This window comes from Lepidochelys kempii, chromosome 1 (genome assembly GCF_965140285.1).
Source record: "Lepidochelys kempii isolate rLepKem1 chromosome 1, rLepKem1.hap1, whole genome shotgun sequence".
Classification (NCBI taxonomy): Eukaryota; Metazoa; Chordata; order Testudines; family Cheloniidae; genus Lepidochelys; species Lepidochelys kempii.
In genome coordinates this window covers 335762373-335784324 of record NC_136380.1, presented here as the reverse complement: position 1 = coordinate 335784324, position 21952 = coordinate 335762373, and positions in this window count along the sequence as shown.

The following is a 21952-nucleotide window of genomic DNA, read 5'->3' as shown; positions in this document are numbered from 1 at the left end:
CTGAAGGGGGTAACTTCACCTCCCCAACCACCCTGCAGTCCACTGCCTTGAAACCAATCATTTAGCCTTTGGCAGGTGGAGTGTTTTTAAAGCTAACTGAAATCCTATTGCTCACTCAATTAGGACAGAAGAATTCTACATAGAAATTGCAATGCTGGATCAGACCAATGGTCCACGTAGTCCAGTATCCCATTGTGGGCAGTGACCAGCACAAGATGCTTGAAGAAGGGGCAAGACATGCTACATTAGGCAACCTGCGTCCTAAGCAGGACCCCCAAATTCTTTGCATTTAGTGGGTTTTTGTTTAAGCTGGAGGGTTGCACACTGTGTTGCTTCTATAGGCTGATTTTTGCACCCAATGAGAGAGACATTTAGCTGTTGCCCATGATATGTGTAGGTAATAGCAGTGGGCGCCAGGCAGTGGGACTGATTTCCCTGTAACTCTGGTTTTCTAGTTTTCCAAATTTTCACCAGAATCAATAGAGTTATGACCTTCAATGGTGTCTAGAACAACCTCTGAAATTTTGGTATTAATTAATGAAATGTTCCAAAGTTATCTGATTGCTTACAGATGAAAAATGCCATCAAGCTGAATGAAGGCTTCTCTTCGCTTAGCCAGTATTAAAAACCAAAAAGAAATGCATTCCTGCTTAAAGTCACACACATGCAAAACATATTGTTATTCTGGGATACATTAAACTTCATGAGCTACCAATTTCTCATTGATGCTAAGACAAAAAACATCCCTCAAAGTGCAATAAATTGATCGTGACATAAACTTTTTGTCAAATAATCACATTTTTTTGGATGGGTATATAATCAGTGTGGTGTATCTATATAAATATTGCACACGGTTGCACTGGACAGTCAGTGAATAAACAATGGCTCTAAAGAATACCTTTGATTCTCTTGCTTCTCTAACAGGCTTTCAAGATGGACTTTACAGATGTTGTGAAGAAGAAAGCCTGGAGCTGTTTAAAAGACATGACAAACTGCTAAAAAGCAAATGCAGCTTTTGTTTATAAATCTTCTAGCCTTTTCCCGTAATTAAGACTTGAGTAGGTTTAGTGTGAAAATGGAAAAAAAGACAATTTCTCTAAAATGAAACCATCACTTAAACTGGCCTTTTATTTTTAAAGGAATTACATCCTGGCAGAGCCCAGTGGAATGTCTGGCTTTAGATGGAAATGTTATAAAAGGTGTAAAACACAGGAGTTTTCAAAAACTCCTTAATGCAGGGTTTATTTTTACTCTGTCTTGACAGATCCATACTAAGAGCAAGAAAAATGATAGTTAAACTTGGCACATACTAAGAACCCCACCTATGGCTCTTACAAAGCCAGTAAAGTCACTTTCTTAAATTAATACTCTCTTTTATACCTTATTCTGTCCCACCTACTATATAGAACTTAAACAATTCTGTCAACAATTAATCAAAAATGCAAATCACTGTAGTAGCTGATTAAATGTAATCAGGATGTATAAGAAACTGAATGGTAGTAAGCAGGAAAAGCTATCAGACCTGGGAGGCAAATAAGTATCATTGAAAAGATTAAGGGAAAAAACATTATCTCTCACAAATGTAGTCTTTAATGGATTTCCCATCATCTCACTGCAAGTAAAGCAGTCTTCTCACACTATGTAGATGGATCAGTAATGGAACATCTAAAATTGGGATCACATAACATGCAAAACTAAATTTCAGCTTGTGATATAATAGCTGGCCAGTTAACCCTCATTTGGGGAGGGATTGCTGATCATTCTTGCCCAGAGAAGAAAAATCCGCTGGCATTAACCAGCTGTCGACAGTTATCCACCCTGGGCTCGGTGCTTGATATGAAATTACTGATTCCAGATGTCCCAGTTTTGAGTAAAAGATTCTTACTCAGTTCAGAGACTGTGAGGGGGTAGGGGAAATGATTTCCTTTTTAGTGGCACTAGGGGTGGAATTAGCTTGGTCAAAACTTTAAATCTGCCTGCCTAAAGTTAGGCACCTAGCTCCGTATTCAGACTCCCAAATAACGTGCTGATCACCTGCAGCTCCTGTTGATTGGGAACCTGGCCACCTTCCATACCCAACCTTATCAAAACATGTTAAAATGAACCTCGCAAGGAATGGGAAATTCCACTCCATTTAAATACGCATGCATCCATAGTAGCAACAGAACAAAAATCATTAGTATTGAAGTTATAACAAAAACTGGTACCAGTGTCCCAGGGGGGCTTGTTAAGTCCCTGCTGCCATCCAGGCTGCTGCAATTTCACTGCTTTTGTTATTCAAGCTAGTTAGACCAAACCTCAGGTATGTCAGCTTATCTCTCTCACCAACAGAAGTTGGCCCAATAAAAGATATTACCTCACCCCCGTCGTCTCTCAGGTATGTCTACATACTTCTGATTGTATCATAGCCCAATTCTGCCAACACTTCTGAATGTAATTAAGCACTGGTTTACATTAGAAGAGTTTCACTGATTTAAGTAGATTTTAAAACTGATCTAATTAAACCAATGCAAAGGCTTAAGGTAGATGCATAAGTCAGTTTAGTTGAAATCTGTTATTTACTAATGCAAGCTAAACACAAGAGTTAAACTGGTTTAAGTAAGTCTACATTAGGCATTTTCACTGGTTTAACCAGATAGATTTTTTTTAAACCTATTTAATTAAAGCAATGCAACTCTTCTAGTAGAGACAAGGTTTAATTTTACTCATGTGAGTCAACAAGTTGAAATTCACAGGACTATTCACAGCAATAAGCATAATGCTTGGTAGTGAATATATGCAGGACTGGGCACTTGAACAAATATTGTGGGTGGAGCATGTATTTACACTCAGTTAAAGTTGGCCAAAGGATTCCATTCGAAAGAGCTTTTTTAAAAGCCATTTATAGCTTTCTCAAATCTTCATCTTTCATGCTGAAATTTACCACGTATGAGATCTGTCCCTTGGTGGGGGGGGGGGGGTTCTTGGGGAGGGACGTGGGGTGAGGGAGAAAGTTTAATCAGAACCGTTTCAGCTGTTTTAGTACAAAGAAAATGTAAAATAAATTTCTTATCTTCAAGGAAAGCTTTTTATTTAACTGTTTTTTAATGGTGCAAATGCTGCAACAGTTTGTGGTAGAAACTTGAAATTTTATTTATTTTATCTCTATATTATGCATGTGCCTTTCAATCATCTGGTGAAAATCCATTTAGATTTGACAAATTGTCAAGGGTATAAATACCTCTAGACTCAAGCAGATAGTCCACGCTACCATGGTTTTACCGCTGTTCAAGCTGGCTAGATCTAAGCTAGCTTCAGCACATCTAGGCATACTGCAATCACACCTTTGATTTGCAGTATAGACATACCCTAAGGCAGTCAGACTTCAGTCTTCAGGGGCCAAATTAAGTATCAACATTACCCAAAAGAGCCACAGTCCTGTGAATTTGTTGTTTCATTTACTATTCATATTTAAACAGTATGACAGGAGAAATATTTAGTGTATGTATATATAGATTAAGTGTGTGTGTATATATATATATATATATATATATATATATATAATATATATTAATTACTCTCACAGCAAATAAGTTAATAACTTAGTGCAAGTTGGTAACTTAATAGATTAATAACATAGTAAAAGCATCCTGACTGCTTAATAACTTAGCCAGGTTAAAAGTTAAATCACAACCTTGTGTCAATATCAGGTGCTGTAAAGGGCCACAGGAGACACACTAAAGAGCCCCTTGCGGCTCACCAGCCACAGTCTGAGTATCACTGCCCTAAGGGTCTGTCTGCACTGCAATTAAAAACCTGTGCCAGCTGACTTGGGTTCTCAGGGCTCAGGCTAAGGGGCTGTTTAATTATGGTGTAGATGTTTGGGCTTGTGCTGGAGCTCAGGCGTTAGGACCCTGCTAGGTGGGAGGGTCCTAGAGCCTGGTCTGCAGCCTGAGCCAGAATGTCTACACGGCTATTAAACAGCTCCTTAGCCTGAGCCCCCGCCAGGCCAAATCAGCTGGCACCAGCCAGCCTCAGGTTTTTAATTGCAGTGTAGACATACCCTATGCCCCATAGACAGGCTAAAGGCTTTGCTGGAGGAACCGGACCACTTAAACTCACTTTCATTAAATCAAAAAGACAAATGTGTCTGGAAAGAACATGACTATCATGGAAGTCTAATTAATCATGAGACACTTGCCAACAGATTTTTGACAAAGTGAGAATTTGCTGGCTCGGTAAGTGTTTTGACCTTCGGTTAATGAGCCATGATATTCATTAGATCCCATCTAGCACTTTTTGGTTTATTTTAAATGAAGCTGTACAAATATAACCTTTTTAAAAACTTAGTAAAATAAATAAAGTGATACATTTTGCCTGCCTGGAGGTAAACAGTCCTAACATAATGTAAACTATTGTGAAAATGTTCATTAAAAAATGTGCAATCAGAAAGAAAAAATCAAATAAAGCAGCTCTTCTCTGTAGTCATCCATTTTGTATTACTGCTTCAACTCTGGGAAACAGGCATTAAACATCACTCTGCTTTCCATATAATCTCACACACTATCTCTGGTTTGATTTCTCAAACCAAATAGATGGCGTTTGTATGTATCCAGCCTACCAAATGACTGGAAAGTCTTCTATCCCTATAAATATTTGTTCCAGGCATTATGAATCCACTTGCTCACAGACAGCAGGGAATTTTCCCTGGCAAGGGACAGTGGGGAGTATTTAGTTAACCCATCCATTTTTGCAGTCATTAAAATAATATACAATATGCTGGCCAATATAGTTTGGAAGAAAACCTTCCATGTGGGAATGAAGAATGTGATGGGGAGAGAAAACTTTTCTCTCTTCAAACAGGTGGAATGAGACTGCAGTTTCATCAGATGTTAACTGGAGAATGGTGCAATGGACCATCTGAACAAGATCCAGGGACAGCACTCATGTAGAAAACTCAGAATCCTTTCGAATAACTAGGGGTGACAGTCTGACATGCTTAGCCCAAACATTGGACCCTGGACCTAGCTGTGTCTTCATTTTACTTACTATTTATTATTTGTATATATTTACATGCAGTAAAATTTTTATGCCTTGACCTGTTTGCCCTTAAACTTCACTGTCCTAGAAGACTAACATGAACTAGAAACATTAGCGGTGCTGCATCTAATTCACAAGATGCTGTGTCTGTATGCAATGTGCATATGTCTTTAAACACAGTGAATTTGAAATTGGCATTGGTACTGATAACAAGTGTGTTATAATTTCACTGCCAAGTGTGATTGGCTAGTTGAACTTGGAGCTAGCACGATCCAAGGAGCATCTCTGAGGTCTCTACCCTAAAATCTGTCCAGCTAATGATGACAGGGTTCATAGTTTTATTTATTTCATATCTTGAGATGTAAAATACCCTACTGTGGGCCAGGCTGATATCCTTACTCACAATTAATAGGGACTCCTTGTGGAGTAAGGTATGAGTAAGAATATCATATTATAGCCCTGTGTTAGAAAAATAGGGTGTTACCTAAGAGTTATATACTTGATCCTCACAGAGAACTTTGAACGGTGAGAGTTCTGTGTGCAGATGTCAGGTAGAATACGACTCTAATCTTTCTAGGACTGTCAAAATACAAGAAAATATCTTACTTATTTGTACTGTGGTAACACCTAATAGCCTAAGACTTCACTGTGCTAGGGTCTATATATAGTCCATCATGGTCCCAAGGAGATTACAGGCTAACCATTAGATAATAAACAATAGATGGATACAACAAACAGGAGGACGGCAAAGAAACAATGAGGCAGCGAGTCGGAGGTGAGAATGCTCAGCAGGAAATACAGTGCTCATAGCACATCAGCTGGCCTAAACATTGTAGAAATTTTCCAAGTGTCATTGCAAAGAAGACTTTTAAGGAGTGCAAAGAGGTGGCTCCGCAGATATTTATGACAGGCTCCTCCCATGGAGGTAGCAAACGGGGAGTTTTGAGACGGGGAGAAGGAGATCCCCCTATTGAATGAACAAGGTGCGAGTACTAACATTGGGGTGCGTGAGTTTGTTTGCCTCTTTGTGTTTTTCTTTCTCTTTCAGGTTAATTCAGTTATTTTCAGTTATTTCAGTTACTGGATCAGTTGGGATTGTGTGTCTGGGACTGTTTGAAGCTTTGTTCCCTGGATCATCCTTGATCAACTTTGATCAGCCTCAATCAGCCTTGTGAACACCCTCCCGCTATGTGATTAACGAGGGGGTAAGGCTGGCCTAGGAGAGAAGGCCTTAAAAGCCAGAGGTTAAACGACCAAGGGGAGCTAGCGAACAGGGGACCGCAAATAGGGGGCTGCAAACAGCCAAGTTTGAAAGGGAGTTTGTAGGAGGGAGTTGAAATAGAGCCACTATAGTTAGGAAGGGCCACATCACCAGTGCCAACGTTGCTCCTGTCTTCTCCACCTGCGCCTGTATCCAGACAGACAACCTGACCATGGCTGCCTCTACCCAGATCCTGGTGTGGATTTGAAGAGACTGTGGCCTGCATTTCCCACTCTAAGAAAGCCAGACTAGCAAAAGGTGCCTGCTGGTGGAATCTCTCAGGAAGCAGGTAGGAGAGCTACAGGAGGAGGTGGCTAGGCTGAGGAGCATTCGAGCATCCTCGAGAGTATTCACATGGAGACATCCAAGGCTAAGGAAGCTATCCAGCTCCAGAGGATTGCTGTCACACTACTGGGAGGAGGACATGGCTCTGTCACAAGGAGGACACTGGCTGCTGGTTACTTCTGGCAGCAGGAAGTACTCCACCCCTACTCCCAACCCACCCACCATGGTAATGGAAAACTGATACGCTGCCCTGGCAATGAGCAATCTGGAATCACCCCCAGAGGAAGAGCAGAAGCCATGTACCCCCAGGCTAGGAGGATCACAGCCACCATTCCCAGGAGGAAATGTAAGATATTGGTGGTTGGTGATTCTCTTCTGAGGGGGACAGAGGCACCCATCTGTTGCTCTGACATGGCATCCCGGGAGGTATGTTGCCTGCCATGGGCTCGTATTTGAGAGGGATTGTCGTTACAGAGGGATTGTCGAGGATCATCCCCATGCTCCCCTACTACCCCATGCTACTCAACCATGTGGACAGTAATGATACTGCAAGGTATGGCCCTCAGCAGATCAGAAGTGACTACAAGGCTCTGGGAGTATGGGTGAAGGAGTTCGGAGCACAGTTGTTGTTCTCTTTGATCCTTTCAGTCAAGGGTAGGGACCCAGGCAGAGACAGATGCATCTTCAAGGTGAATGCCTGGCTGCAAAGATGGTGTCGCCAGGAAGACTTCGGCTTCCTTGATCAGAGGATGCTGTTCCAGGAAGAAGTACTACTAAGCAGAGATGGGGGTCCACCTATCAAGGAAGGGGAAGAGCATATTTGGATACAGACTGGCTAACCTAGTGAGGAGTAGGAACTATTAGGTGCTGATCACTTCAATTATGTGCCTACCTGGGGACTGAGATCTCTTGAGAATCTGGTCTCTTTTGAAAGTTGGGACCTTAGTTGTTAAAGGCTTCTCTACATTGCAATAACCAGTGTTAGAATTTTCTTCCTTAAACTGTGCTTTTTGTTTTTATTTAAACCTGGACTTCTTTGGGAGCTGATAGGAGAATGTAAGTGAATGGACACAACATGGGACAACTGTCATAATATATAGGAATTACTTAATAACACAGAGCTGTGAAGGGATAAAGTCCATATCTGAACTCACATGATTAGAGGCATATAAATGACAGCTGAAGTCTTAAGTAGTCTTTTTTCCCACAAAGACTGAAGCTTTACATTAAAAATTCAGAACTGTGGCTATAGGTCAGGGGTTTAACAATTGGATCAAACTGTACCCTAGGTACAGATTAGTACACTTTATTAGACTGATTGTAGGAATTCTTTGTATATTTAAACTTTTTAATAGTGTTCAGTAAAATGTTTGGACAACAACAGCTTTCAAAAGAACTTTATTTTTAAAAAGCAGATGCAAAAATTGATAACCGCAATTATAGTGCACATAGTGATATGTAATGTGCTTGTCACCACTAGAAAACCACAGCTCATACACCCACAAACTGCCAAAGTATTCCTCTCAGAAATGCAATTCAGTGGTGGTCAAAATCACACTTATTGCTCAATGTCTGGCACCTTCAAACATGAATCAAAGGGCGGTCCCACTAAATCAACTCTATTTATGGGTGATATAGGTAGGTTCACCCCTATCGAGCTCTGTCATGATTTTTTCTTCTGGCACTTGTCTAAGACTTATGTCAGGATATGGCCCTGACTGTCTTGGGAAACCATTAAGTATCCCAGCCAGCTTTATTCCAACCCTAGGAGATACTTCTCCCTGCGTTCTGAGAGCCCTACAAGGCATTTTTGAAATTCCAATATAATCACCACTCTGTTATACCAGAAACTGCATGAAACAGAGCTGACTGGAATGTGTCTGCTGAAGAACGCTGTATGCACTCTGCAGCTCTGCCTAGTGGAGTTGACACACAACCTTGACCTTAGCTGAAGTATTCTCCCCCACCCAGCCTGTCAGAGTGTCAGGATCCTCAAAGCAAGTTCCAGAGATGTGCTCTGATCACCTATTGCATGTATATTTCCAAAGTTCCTATCTCCGTCTTTTCTCTTTTCTTCCAGTTGTCCAGCCTTAACTCAAATTCCCCTCAATTCTTTAGGAGTCTTCAGGTCTCAGCTACCTGGAACATCACTGGAGTTAGAAATTCCATTAATCCCATTGCTTTCATATGGATTTGCTTTAGCCATAGCTATAAAATTGAGGACCGCTGCAAGATACCCATGAAAGAGGTAATGAAGGAAAAGCAGCAGTGTCTCAGATCCCCATTGGTTAAGTGGGGATAATAGCACATCCTTATCCCCAGGGGTGATGTGAGGAGTAAAGACTTTGAGGTTCTCAGATACTACAGTAATGGCGGCCATTAAAAGGGACCGACAGATGGATAGATTAAAAGGGACATTGTTTGATATCTTGCTGTAGAACTGTGTACTTTGTTACGTAAATTATACCTCTGCAAATGCTTGCTGGTTATCTGAGTTGTAATCATTCAGATAACCAGGTCTCTCGTATGTCTGCAGTTTGGTGGTGCAAATATATATGCAGGTTTTGCACTGTTATTTCTACCAGCATTTTACATCACTTGGATGTCTACCTGAACTCTGGGTATAATCAGGCATTTAGAGTAGAGTCCCAAATTACGCACTTTGTGGACTCTCTCTTGAAAAATCTGGCTGTAAGCCACCACTGAGCATTTCCATTAATTTGAAAAATTTTATCTATCCCACTTACTACTAAATTAATTTGGACCAGGATCTTCTAGCATTAACAAACAGGCTAGCTGTGATTACATCTGTTGTACATTACCACTGCCTTTGCCTGTGGACCCAATCTTTTGTAGTGCTGAGCACCTCTTGTTCCCGTTGACTTCACTGAAGATTGAAGGATCTCTGCAGCATGCAGGATCTAGCCACTTTTCTGCTACAGAACACACAAGTGTGTCGTTTCTTCCTGTAAGGTTCTGAATGTCCTCAATATCCATCAGCTTTAGTGTCAGCTAGTAGTGTCCCACTACTCCCACTAACCTGGCAGGGGCTGGAACTCAGAGCTGCAGAAATGTGACTTGTATTCAGGGCACATAATACAGGGGATGTTCTCTCTTTTTTTTTCTGAATATCCTCCTATATGAACTATTATTTTGGGTATGTAAAAGTAACTGTGAAGGCAAACACTTTCTGAGAGAGAATGAAATTATATTAATTTATTTTGACTAACCAGTGGTTAAACTGGTGCTGATTTAATAATTGCTGTCTTAAAACAGAAATGTCGTTTAAATTGAGTTGAGACAATGTTTGTGTTCCAAGGCTTTGCAAGTCAATAATTTCCAGTGCTGGAAATATGAAGATATCTGGAACATGCTGTCTATTTTTTCCAAGAGCATTAGAAAGTACAAACTCCGTCTGAAACTAGACCCAAGCTCTGATGTAGCCTGGAAATGAAGTAAGAGCCACCTATGTCTCTGACATTTATTTCAGAATAAATTTGGCTTCTCCTTAGAAATGTGACTAATTGCCCTTTCATTTCTAAGTTCCTGAAAGATTGCCTGATAAAATTGTAAGAACTGTCTAAATGGGGGATGCTGTACATTAGTGACAGGGAAAATATTAATAGCCTGCAGCCATACAAAACCAGACTGTAATCCTGTCAGTTTTCACCAGCCAAACTGGATTACTAATTGGAAAGGAAACTGTTAACGGAATACCTAGGTGCTGCAGGAAGTTTTACTGGTGGTTCAGTCTGTATACTAAAGAAAGAACAGGAGTACTTGTGGGACCTTAGAGACTAACAAATTTATTAGAGCATAAGCTTTCATGGGCTACAGCCCACTTCATCGGATACTGAGACAATGTTCAGTCTGTCTATGGAGCTAATGGGGCTGCATACTGTTAAGACATCCACATTGCAGGATGTGCTGTCTTTAAGTCACAGACTTAATAAAAAAGAAGTAAGATTCTGGGTCTTGTCACCTGTGACTGTTAAAGATCTCATGCCATTTCCCCCAAGTGTTAGGAGGGTTCGAATTTGTCAGGCCATGTTCTGGGCTAACCACATAATCCAGCAGTTTCACCTGGGTATACAGTAGCATTTCTTCACTCCCTGCCATAAATGGCATAGTGGTGCTGTGTGCAGTTAAACAGCTGTTTTTCACTCCAGAGGTAGCTCAATGGTAGCTGAACTGATTCCACCTGACATATCTTCCTACCCTCACAGGCGTGATGTGAGATTTCATATTGGTAAAGTGCTTTGAGATCCTCAGACACAACACTTATATACTAATATAATAAGTGCAGTTATATGTATATGATTGCATCTGTTGCACATTCCCACTGCCTTGCCTAAGGACCCAATCTTTTGTAGTGCTGAGCACCTCTTGTTCCCGTTGACTTCACTGGAGGTTGAGGGATCTCTGCAGTGTGTGTATATATATATATATATACACACAGTCCAAAACATTTGATTGCAAAGGGCTTTATTACTTTGATGTTGTACTGAGTTCAGTTAACACTATTTATCTCTCAGAAAAATAACCAGCTTACCAAATAGTTCATTTTAATTCATTAAGTTCATTTTAATAGAATTCGTGTTTACCACATCTGGGATGAAGGCGTGATTCTGTTTCAGGATGTGGTTGAGGAACGTATCTCCATTCTGGACAGCATTAAGGCATTTGCTTAATTCCTACTGATATCTATGGGACTTAAGCATGTGCTTAAATCAGATGCTTAAATGCTTTCCTGAATTGGGCCCCAAGTCCAGGAACGATAGGGTAGGAGCACTCATTCCTCAATAGAGTTGAGGGCCAAGAAAGGAGCTGATAACGATAGAGGGGTAGAAAAATTGAGTACTGACTCACTTTAATGTACATGTGCAGGAAACAGAACTCTAGAATGCAAAGTCCTATGTCCGTGTGCTGGAACAGACTGAGAAAAATTGTTGCTAAACCTACCTAGATGGAGAGGAAAGGTGAAGAACCTGAGCCCAGAGGCAGAAAATGAGCAGGTGGAGTCACTCTAAGGTCAACATAGTCATAAAAATGTATATGGTACAGGGGTTACGGTGGAAATTAATCGTGTTGGGAGTGCTATAGAGGAGCCAATAGCCATCAGCTGAGATGTTTGGCTGCTGTGAAATCCTAAAGGGGGGAAGCTGCATTGCTATAGACTCTGATTGCAACTGCGCAGAAGGGAGAGTAGAAGTGGTTTGCTCTCAGAATTAGTGTTTGTGAGTGCAACAAGAAGGGCCTTAATTCTGGAGAAGAGGACTGGAGGTGTCAAGTAGATTCAGGAAGGCCTATCAGATTCAGATTTTCTAAATGTGACTGTATCGTTATATCCTATCAACACAGATACACCAACATACTGCAAACTCATTGTGTACAAGCAGTGAGACTGACTCTTGAACTGCATAAGTAAGCAGAAAGAGCAAGGTCCTGGAGAATGTCACTCCTCCATCACTGATGTGCTCTAGGGGGACCAGAAAAAATTTAATAAGGAACTTCTGAAGCGGAAAAACGCTAAAAGATTATGCAATAACCAGGATCACCTTTGAAACTGTGGGAAAACTCAGTGCAGAGCAAAAGAATCTCAAATTCTAAAAGGCAATTGATTTCTGAATGGGGCTTGGTGAATCAGAGCCAGGGAAATCCCAGACAAGAAACTTAAACCAGGAATGGAATAAACTATCAGAAAGCAACAAACTAATAGGCAGCAAACTGCTGCATTAAAATCTTACTTGATTTACTTACATCTCCTGGAGTACTGTGTCCTGACTGCTAAGTATACTATTTTGCTCTTAAGGATCTTTGGAATTAAAAAAGTGGTCATTTTATTGCTATGGTAACTCATATGCAAGGAAACCATTGACTGTACAATAGAAAAATAATCAATTTTCTAAAACTATAGAATAGCGCTGAATGCATTTAAGACTTTTGATGAAAAATGATATTTGCATAGATCGTGAATTAATGTCACAAGAGTTGAATTTTACTAGACTTCCTGAAGTCATCTGGCTCTGGGAACAGTTACAGGATCGCTTCCCATATCTCAGCCATGAATAATCAATCAATACTCTGAATGCATGACATGCTACTGTTATCTAAGAGGCTTCAGCATACATTAATTTGATTTTTAAAAACAGATGATTCATATTATGTGTTTTAGTGGAAATTACCTCTGTCATTGATCAAATAAATACGGGTCTAGAAGCTCAGCCGTGTAAATTAGTCTAACTCCATTGGCTTTAATGGAACTACCCTGATCTACACCAGCTGAGAATATCTCCCACATTCCTTTTACTGTATCCTGCCCAGCTTCATAGCTTTGCTGGGTTTTTCACAGAGGGCATACACAGGGGATGACTACCACAAATTCCAGGGTTGGTACAGATTTTAGATCACCATCCACCCTTTTTATTTATTACCCACAAACAGAAACACAGAATTCCACACATTCATTTTAATAAATATCAAGTATTAAAATATTTCCCACAAATGACATCTGTCCAGATCCATGGTTATGTTTTCTGTTTCATCACAAGAGCCCATAAGAGAATATTAAATCATAATGATCCTTTTAAAAGTAAAGTTTTTTTTATATGAAACAATAAAATAAAATAAATTCTACAAGCCCTTACATCTAGCTACAGAATCTTTTGGGCCTAGAGCAACAACTCTGCCTTATATAAATAGTCTTCAATGGAAATATCATGTGTTTACATTGGTGTGGTGGAGAGCAAAATCTGGAGTAGTGCACCTAATAACTTTGTTGCAGAGATACATATTATACTGCAGACACTTACAATGCCTGGTACTTAATGAACATTTGTAAATATAACCTAGATCACCAAGGGCAAGGATAGGCCTTACAAAAATGCAAATATCAATCATACTAATTAGCTCAGGGTGATTTCTTGTGACTCTGGACCAATCCTGTTCCTGTTGAAGTCAATAGGAATTTTGCATTTGATTCACTGGGATGTGATTTATCTGTCCTAGTGGACCAGGATGAGACCCTAATTTGTATATTATCTAGTAAGTAACTACATGAGAGTCATCTAAATGTATCTGTAGCCTTCTTCCACACAAAATATTATTTTAAGATGAACAGCATCAGCTGCAAAGGAGAAAAAGCATACTTTGTTGTAGTAAATACCTGAATTGTGAAATATACGACCAGAGTAGGATGCTTCAAAATTTTTATCAAATATTTTTGCCCTTTCTTAACCAAGGAAATATTCACATTCCTGGGATATCTGCTAGAAACAAAGCTACTTCAGAATATACTACCTGGCATGCAGTGTCTTTGTAGTTAGAACAAGGACTTTAACTTGGGAGGCAGAGGTTCTGCCCAGATACCAACTGTCATGCTTTATTGGTTTAACTTGGCATCACACAGAGATTTTGGTTCAACTGAATGCCATCACTTCCACCTTCTCATGTGCAAAAATTCCTGAATACCAAAAGCCATTGATATGTTTTAAAAAGCTATGAAAACCTGGCAATCTATTATTCCTGTAACAGCAGGGATAGCAATGGGATATGGAGCTTTTCATTATTGATTTGTCGGTTTGGATCCAGTTTTGGTCAGTAGGGCTGAAAGTTAACATCTAATGATGGCTTTTTGGTGACCTATAGTATATGAAAGTAGTCCCAGTTCCTCATGCCCAGGTGTCCAAATCACAAGGCAACCCTACCCCATGGGCATTTTATTGGCAGCATGAGAAGACAGACTAAGGTTTGAGTGAGTGTGTAATCGCAATTTCTTCCTTGTAGTGGTAGTCTCTCCGGGTGGGAACTGAGGTGTACTGGTAGGGAAGTTTGAACTGCTGCTATGTGTTCTGTGTTCTGCTATGCCTGTTGCATTTGGTAGGAGCTCCCTGTAATCGTCCACAAAGCCACCTCATTGTCCTCCTTCAAATCCATCTTTAAAACTATCCTTTGTCGTGATGCCTACAAAAAACTTGCCAAATATTAGGCTGCTGGTATGTTGAGACCACAGCCTACCATGCTGATCAGTTTAGTCTCATAATTCCCCTGTACTCCCTTGTCTGTCTGTATCCATCTGTTGTCTTATCTTAGGGCTTGTCGACACTTAAAATTCTACAGCAGCACAGATGCACTGCTGTAGCATTTCAGTGTAAACACTACCTATGCTGATGAGAGAGATTCTCCTGCTGACATAGGAGGTCCATTGCCCTGAGAGGTGGTAGCTAGGTCAACAGAAGAATTCTTCTGTCGACCTATCACTGTCTGCACAGGGACTCAGGTCAATTTAACAAAGCTGTTCAGGGTGGTGGATTTTTGCATCCCTGTAGTTAAACCGACCTAAAATTTGTTAGTCTCTAAGGTGCCACAAGTACTCCTTGTTCTTCAGGCCTTATATTGTAAGCTCTCGGGACAGGGGCAGCCTGTCTTTTGTTTGAACAGCACCTAGCATAATGGGGGCCTGGTCCATGATTAGGGCTCCTAGGCACTAGGCTTAACACAAATTATTAATAAAGAGGATTTCAGTCTCTTGGAATGTCAAGTTGGCTCTCCTTTAAGAATGCAAAATTCAGTCTTTATGGAAAAACTCAGTGTTCTGAAACAGTGAAAGACTAAATGAAAAAGCAGCTGTCTCCATTCACTGAAAAACATTATGTAGTGGGGTAGCTGCCCCACTCCTATACTAAAGGGGGCTCCAGCAGGCCAGAGAGGCTGTGCGGGTGGGCGGCCAATCAGGGAAGGCCTGTTAGGGAGCCAATCAGAGGCTGAGTAAGAGATAGCCAATCAGGACCAGACTCAGCCCTATATAAAGGCTGCCCAGGAAGGCAGTAGTTAGTCTCTCCCAGGCCTTTGGAGGGTGAAAGTCTGTCTACTGTGTGAGGGGAGTAGCAGCAGAGATAGTGCAGCATGGGGCAGGTGAGGAGAGCAGAAGGAACTCCAACCTGGTATCTGCAGGCCCTGAGAGAAGGGCTGGGCTGGTGCAAAGGGGATGAAGGGGAAGCAACCCTGGGAGAGAGGCGGACAAGGGGAGAGAAGGAGGGCAGGAAGGCTGCCTACAAAGTTGTCCCTGGGTTGGGACCCAGAGTAGATAGCAGGTCTGGGTACTCCCTCTTCCCCCTTGCACATACACCCAGCCGTTGGATGTGGCGATAGTGGACTGCACCAGACCCCTAGCAAAAGGGGTTAGACTTTGGGGTGTGGCTGGCTGCTGTAGCTGGGTGAAGTGAAAAACTGCTGATAAACTGCCCCCCCACCCCCCCTGGAAGGGGGTGTCTGAGGACTGGGGGCACTGCCGGAGGGCAGTGTCCTGAAGAGGATGCCACAAGAAGGGAGCAACATGGGTCCAGGTGCCAAGAGAGGATCAGAGATGGATGGGACTCCACCAGTGGAGGGGGCTCCACACTGGACTGAGCTAATTTGCTGACAAGTCAGCAGGAGGTGCTGTGGTGGTGAGTCCTAACCCTGTCATACATTATAACAATAATTTTAAAAAACCTTGGCTTATGTATAGCTTTTCATGCATTGATCTTAGTGCTTTACAAAGAGGTCAGTATTATCAGTCCCATTTTTCAGTTGGAGAAACTGAAGCATTGAGGGGAAATTACTTGCCCAACATCACCCAGTAGCTAGGAATAGAACTCAGATCTCAGTCTAGTTCACTGGCCTTCCAGTAGGCCAGACTGCCTCTAAAACCTTAGCCTTAAAATCATTATAATTGTATTTGAATAGAACTATTTTAAATATGACCAAACTTCCTTTTTCTTTTAAATAATGTGTTACCAAGGGCAGTTTGGGAAATACATGTCTTTGACATTGCTATATAGAAATCTGATGATGAACACACGAGCCCAATAAAAGCTTGGAAAACAGATCCATGCTCATTATAATTGGAGCATGGAGTAGGTTGATATCTGAGTGATGAGCTAAGAAGTGACCCATTGCAGAGGTTACTTAAATGTTTGGAATAAAAATGGTAATGCCTTTTTACATTCTGGTGAGTGGTAGCTCAGTAACTTGAATACTATGTTGCAAGAAGAAAACGTTTACTTAATTAGTGAGGATAGTACACCTACTATAAAAGAAAAGGAGTACTTGTGGCACTTTAGAGACTAACTTCATCGGATGAAGTGAGCTGTAGCTCACGAAAGCTTATGCTCAAATAAATTGGTTAGTCTCTAAGGTGCCACAAGTACTCCTTTTCTTTTTGCAAATACAGACTAACACGGCTGCTGCTCTGAAACCTGTCAATAGGCTTATTGTGACTTTTATTTTTAAGAGCAAGATATGAGAACCATTTCCTGCACATCCTGACAATGAGCCTCTATTGAGAAGCTTCTGAAGTCTGGTATCTTATGCCAATCAATTCTTAAACAACACCTACAAGGTAAAGCAAACATGGTCCAGTTAGGCCACACTCTGCTCAGGTAACTGACATAGGTCTGCATATTAAAGTATTAATACAAAAGTGAATAACATAGGTTCTGCTCCTGCAATTTGGTGTGTGTGATTGGATCCCTTCATCCATGTAGTCCCATGGGTACACAGGTCTAGCCAGGAGGATCATACTGCAGGGTTGGGGCCTTGATGTTCTGCAATAAAAACAAACAATTCAGATGTTCGTCAATATTGATTTTTCCCCCCTTCGACTATATTTTAGAGAGCTTGAATTGGGGACAATATCTCATTTGACATGTCACAGATGTTACTTTATTTTTCTATTGGTTTCATTAGATTTGATAGTGCTGGCATGGTGCGAAAAAACATTTGTGTATACTTTGAGAAAAAACACATCTATGTATTGATTGCCTGCATAGTATGTTTATTAATTAGACTACAGAAGTGCCCATGTAGGTGCTTTCCAAATACAGTTCTTGCACAGAGGAGCATCCAGTAGAAATTGCTCAAGAAAACCTTCCATTAATTGTTTCAGAGTATTCTCAACACCCAGTGAAGTCAATGGGCACAGAAAGTTGTGAGCACCTCCAAGGACTGGATTCTTAGGCAAATACAGTGGGAATGCACAATGGTTAAAATAACCACACTGCTTATTATTACTAGGATACCTTCTAGATCCCAGGCCAGCAAGGACCCTTCACTGCAGAATACTGTGGCATTGGCAACAGTACATTTTAAGTGGCTTAGCTTCCCAGACAGGAAGTTTGGGGGAAAGGGTCTGAAGAAGCCCATTTCTGTTATGTAGGGGCACTTGAGAACTGCATTGCTGAATAAAGAGGATCTCCTTCAAGCACACTGGGCCCAGAAAACTGGATTCAAGTCCCTACTCCAGAGTGGGGATTTAAACCTAGGACTCCTACATTGCTGCTGAGTGCCCTAACCACTCAGCTGTTGGCAGGGGATGCTCTTCTGCCTCACATTTATGAATCTAGCTCTTTTTCTTTTCTAACCTCTTTTTAAATAAAAGCAATACCCCCAAATTGAAATGAAACCTATTTCATTTGACCTGATTTGCTGAAAAAATGCAGGTTTGGTTCGACCCATCTTGAATCTTTTAAAATGTTTTGGAATTGCCAGCACACCAAAAAATCAGTTATGGGTCCGGCTCTGTTCCTCACTATTTATCTGGCAGTAGTGTCTAAGGCCCCAGCTTACATCCCCATTGTGCTAGGCACTGTACAGGTACATAACAATATGTGTTCCTGTCCCCAAGAGCTTAGAATCTAAGTATAAGATGAGAGACAACAAGCAAATGCAAAAAACAGAAGGGGGAAGGACATTGTAGCACTACTAGTAACATCACGATAGGCAGTGGTCATAGCAAATCAGCTGCCTGACCATTGTCGATATGTTTTGTAGGCATCACCGCAGATGAGAGTTCTAAGGTGAGATTTAAAGGAGGAGAATGAGATGGCTTTCTGCAAGTTCTTCCTGTGCATAGGCGATGGCGTGGGAGAAACAGCAAAGATGTTTGTTTGTAAATGTAGCAAATAGGCAATCAAATCTGGCATCACAGATTTAAAACTAGAGTGAGCAAAACCACTAACAGACATACTATAGGACCATTCCTGTGCTGTGTAAATGGAAAGAAGTGATGACTTAATAGGTTTTTACTATTCGCCTTTACTTGTGTTGATCCCTTGGTGACTATAAATGGACCTATAGAGGAAGAAGCTTTCCAAATGACTCTGCTCATGTATCTCACATCATGAAAGTGGAGCTGAAAATGAGTTACAAAAATCAACCCTTACAGGATATTGGCACAGGCTAGCTAGGAGTTGGCACCAGAGTGTATTGTTCTGTAGCCTATAATGCTCCGTACTAGCAGCAAGAGACCAGCTGACTTTTGTACTTGGCTCCCTGCTCCACAGCCCAAAACATTGAGTGTGCTCAATCCCAAAGAGAGTGTTCAATGGCCGCATAATGACTCTGCTGCTTGATCAGGCAGCCGTGTTGATGAGTTCCAAATGGAGATCTGTCCAGGCCACCTGATGTGCGAGGCAGGTCCTGGTCTCTTTGGAACTAGTAGCAGGTGTGAGAGTCCTCATGGCAACAAACTGATCAGTGAGCAGTTCTCCTAACAGAACATCTGGTGCTCCCAGCACTTTTATTTGTCTGACATCTTTTTCATTCATGTTGGTATGTCTCTTCAGCTGAAGAACTGGTAACGTTATACTCACATACCCAGTGGAGTCTTTAGAGGTAACTGCTTGCCTCTCGGCCAAATTCTGCTCTCAGTTATACCAGTGCAAACCGCCCAGTGAAGCCAATGAGGTTTGCAAAGTGGTAACAGAAGAGGATTTGCCCATCAGCGTCTGATTTGACAGCTGCACTAGATGCTTATTAAGGGCAGGATTCTTTTTTTTTTCCTTCCCCTCCAGAAAAGCTCAGCTTTCACACCACAAGGCCATACAAGCCCTGGAAAAACTGACTGAATTTGGCCAAGAGTTTGGTCTCGCTGCTCAGTTTGTTGTACCTATGTAGCCAGGCTGGTATTTGAGCAGCACAGATGTGGTGTGTTTGCTTTCTGCCTCGCACTTGGTTTTGTGGCGATCTGTTGCTTTTGTTTGATCTGAATTGGTGGAGTACATCTTTCTCTCTGCATTTTCACGGTGGTGAACCCTCTTGTTCTCTACATGCACGCTCTTAATATTCACTGTCTCACAATATAGCTATATCTCCTTTTGAGCATTTTAATCCTCCCCTCATGACCTTTAAATATACAAATTCTAGGAGAATGTAAAGAAATAGCTAGATGTGAAATTTTAGAACTCAACAAGAGCCAGATCCTTAGCTGGTGAATAGCTCCATTGCACTCAGATTGACACCAATTTATACCAACTGAGGATCTGGCTAAGTGTCTTAGCTTCCATAAATACAATATTTATTTAGGCATTTATAATACTGCATTGTCCATTTTGGGGTGCAAGATTCATAGGTAGGGCTGCCATTTCTGTTTGCAGCCACACATTCATGTCTCCAATTGCTGTTTTGTATTCTGCATTCTTTACAGTCAATGGTTAATGACTTACCTAACCTGTCAAGATAAAAATGGGGAGGAGGGAAAATAAAACCCTCCCAGCTGGAAAATCACTGTTCACTGTCACTGGATATATTTTAAAATGTCCCAACCAAGTCATAAAAACTTGCTTCTGTTAAGTGTTCAGCTGCTACATAGTAGCATAAGACCAGAAACAGGCAATATCCCCTATATATTTGTAATATTCTACCTTCTCTATCCTATTATTGCAGCAATACTTGAGTATTAACCTCTTTCAGTGTTTATAATATTAGTTATAACATTTAAAAAAAGAAGCTAAACTGAGGCCAACCGCAGAAATGGAAGCTGCCTCCTTCCACCTATTAATGATTCTACCCCATCCAAAATATTAGGTAATGGACTGTAGAGGAGAATTCTGTACTGGCAAAAAGAGGCACTAGACCAAATAGACCTCTTCCACTCCCAGTATCTGATTCACTGAGCATAAGTTTGGTCTTACAGGTGTTCTGAAATTTAGATGACTATGTATTTTAGTTGAGCTCTAGTAAGCTTTTTAACTGTTAAACACACAGTTTTGCCAACCTTTAATTAAAAAAAGAAATTGCGCTAGAGGAGAAGTCCACTGGTAAAGAGTCAAACCTGGAAGCATCCATGCTCTCTTGGTACAGTGTGTACCATTTTCTATTTCTGTCTGGATTCTTTTTACATGTGACTGCTATATTTTTGCAAGTGTGGGGAAACATTTCTCGGTTTATTAAATACAGATTTTAGTGGCGTACTCTATTACTGGCATCTCCCTTTCAGGCAAATACTGCTTGTGCTTCGGGATGCATTGAGGTGTACCAGAAGCTAGCACGTATGGATGCATTCATTTAGGCACTTTAAAGTATCTTCAAAGTACCAGTGCATGCATTCAAACAGTAACTAGGAAAATGATCTTTGTGATACAAACACCAGCCAGAGCCTGACTGTAGTGGTGCAGACAGGACAACTGTGCCACTGCGATGTATCTGAGAAATTGGAGAAGTAAACAAAACACAGTCAGATTTTTACAAAAGATGCTTTTAAAATTGCCTCCACTGGGCTGGATTGGAACCCTATATTCAAGCCTGATAAAGGGCAGCACAGAGCTGTGTTGTTCCAGAAGGAGGGCAGGAATTAGATTGATTCCCCCCAGGCTCCAGGGGTGGCATCAATTTATTTCCCCCTCTGTGCTGGCTCCAATATATCGTGGGCCACAAACCTTTGCCCACAGGCTCCCCACCCATCTGTTCAGGAGAGGGAGTGGTGACCCAGTGACAACTGCAATTCCCCCATTGAAAAGGGTGCTGCAATGCAGGTACCCCTCACAGAGGCATAAGGGACTCTCACACTGTCTCACTTCCCTGCATGAGTATGCAGAAGAGATCATATTCTCTCTCTCTCTCTCTCTCTCTCTCTCTCTCTCTCTCTCAGTCTGTGTCTAAGGCTCTAATCCTGTAAAGACAATCACATGAATAGTCCCACTGGAGATGCTCACATGTTTGTTACTACATGAGTAAGTCTCTGGAGGAGCAGAGCCCATATTTGCATGAAAAGCTACAGCCTAGACTGAAACTCAAACTGTGGTTCTTGTCCCAGCTCTGCCAGTGGCCTGCTGGGTGATCTTAAGCTATCCATTTTAGCCTCTATGTGACTCAGTTTCCTAATCTATAAAATAAGGACAATCATTCTTATTGCCTAAGTAAAATGTTTTGAGAGCTACAGATGAAAAGTACTATATAAACAATATATTATAATTATTTATTTTATTTTATTTCTTTTCTAGCCTGTCTCCGACTGTTTCAGAATTTTTCTGAAATTCTTGCCAGCATAAACTCCTGGTTAATACATCAGATCTGTCACGAATTACCAAGGGGGTTAGTTTGAATGTGGCTTGACACAACAAGAAGACA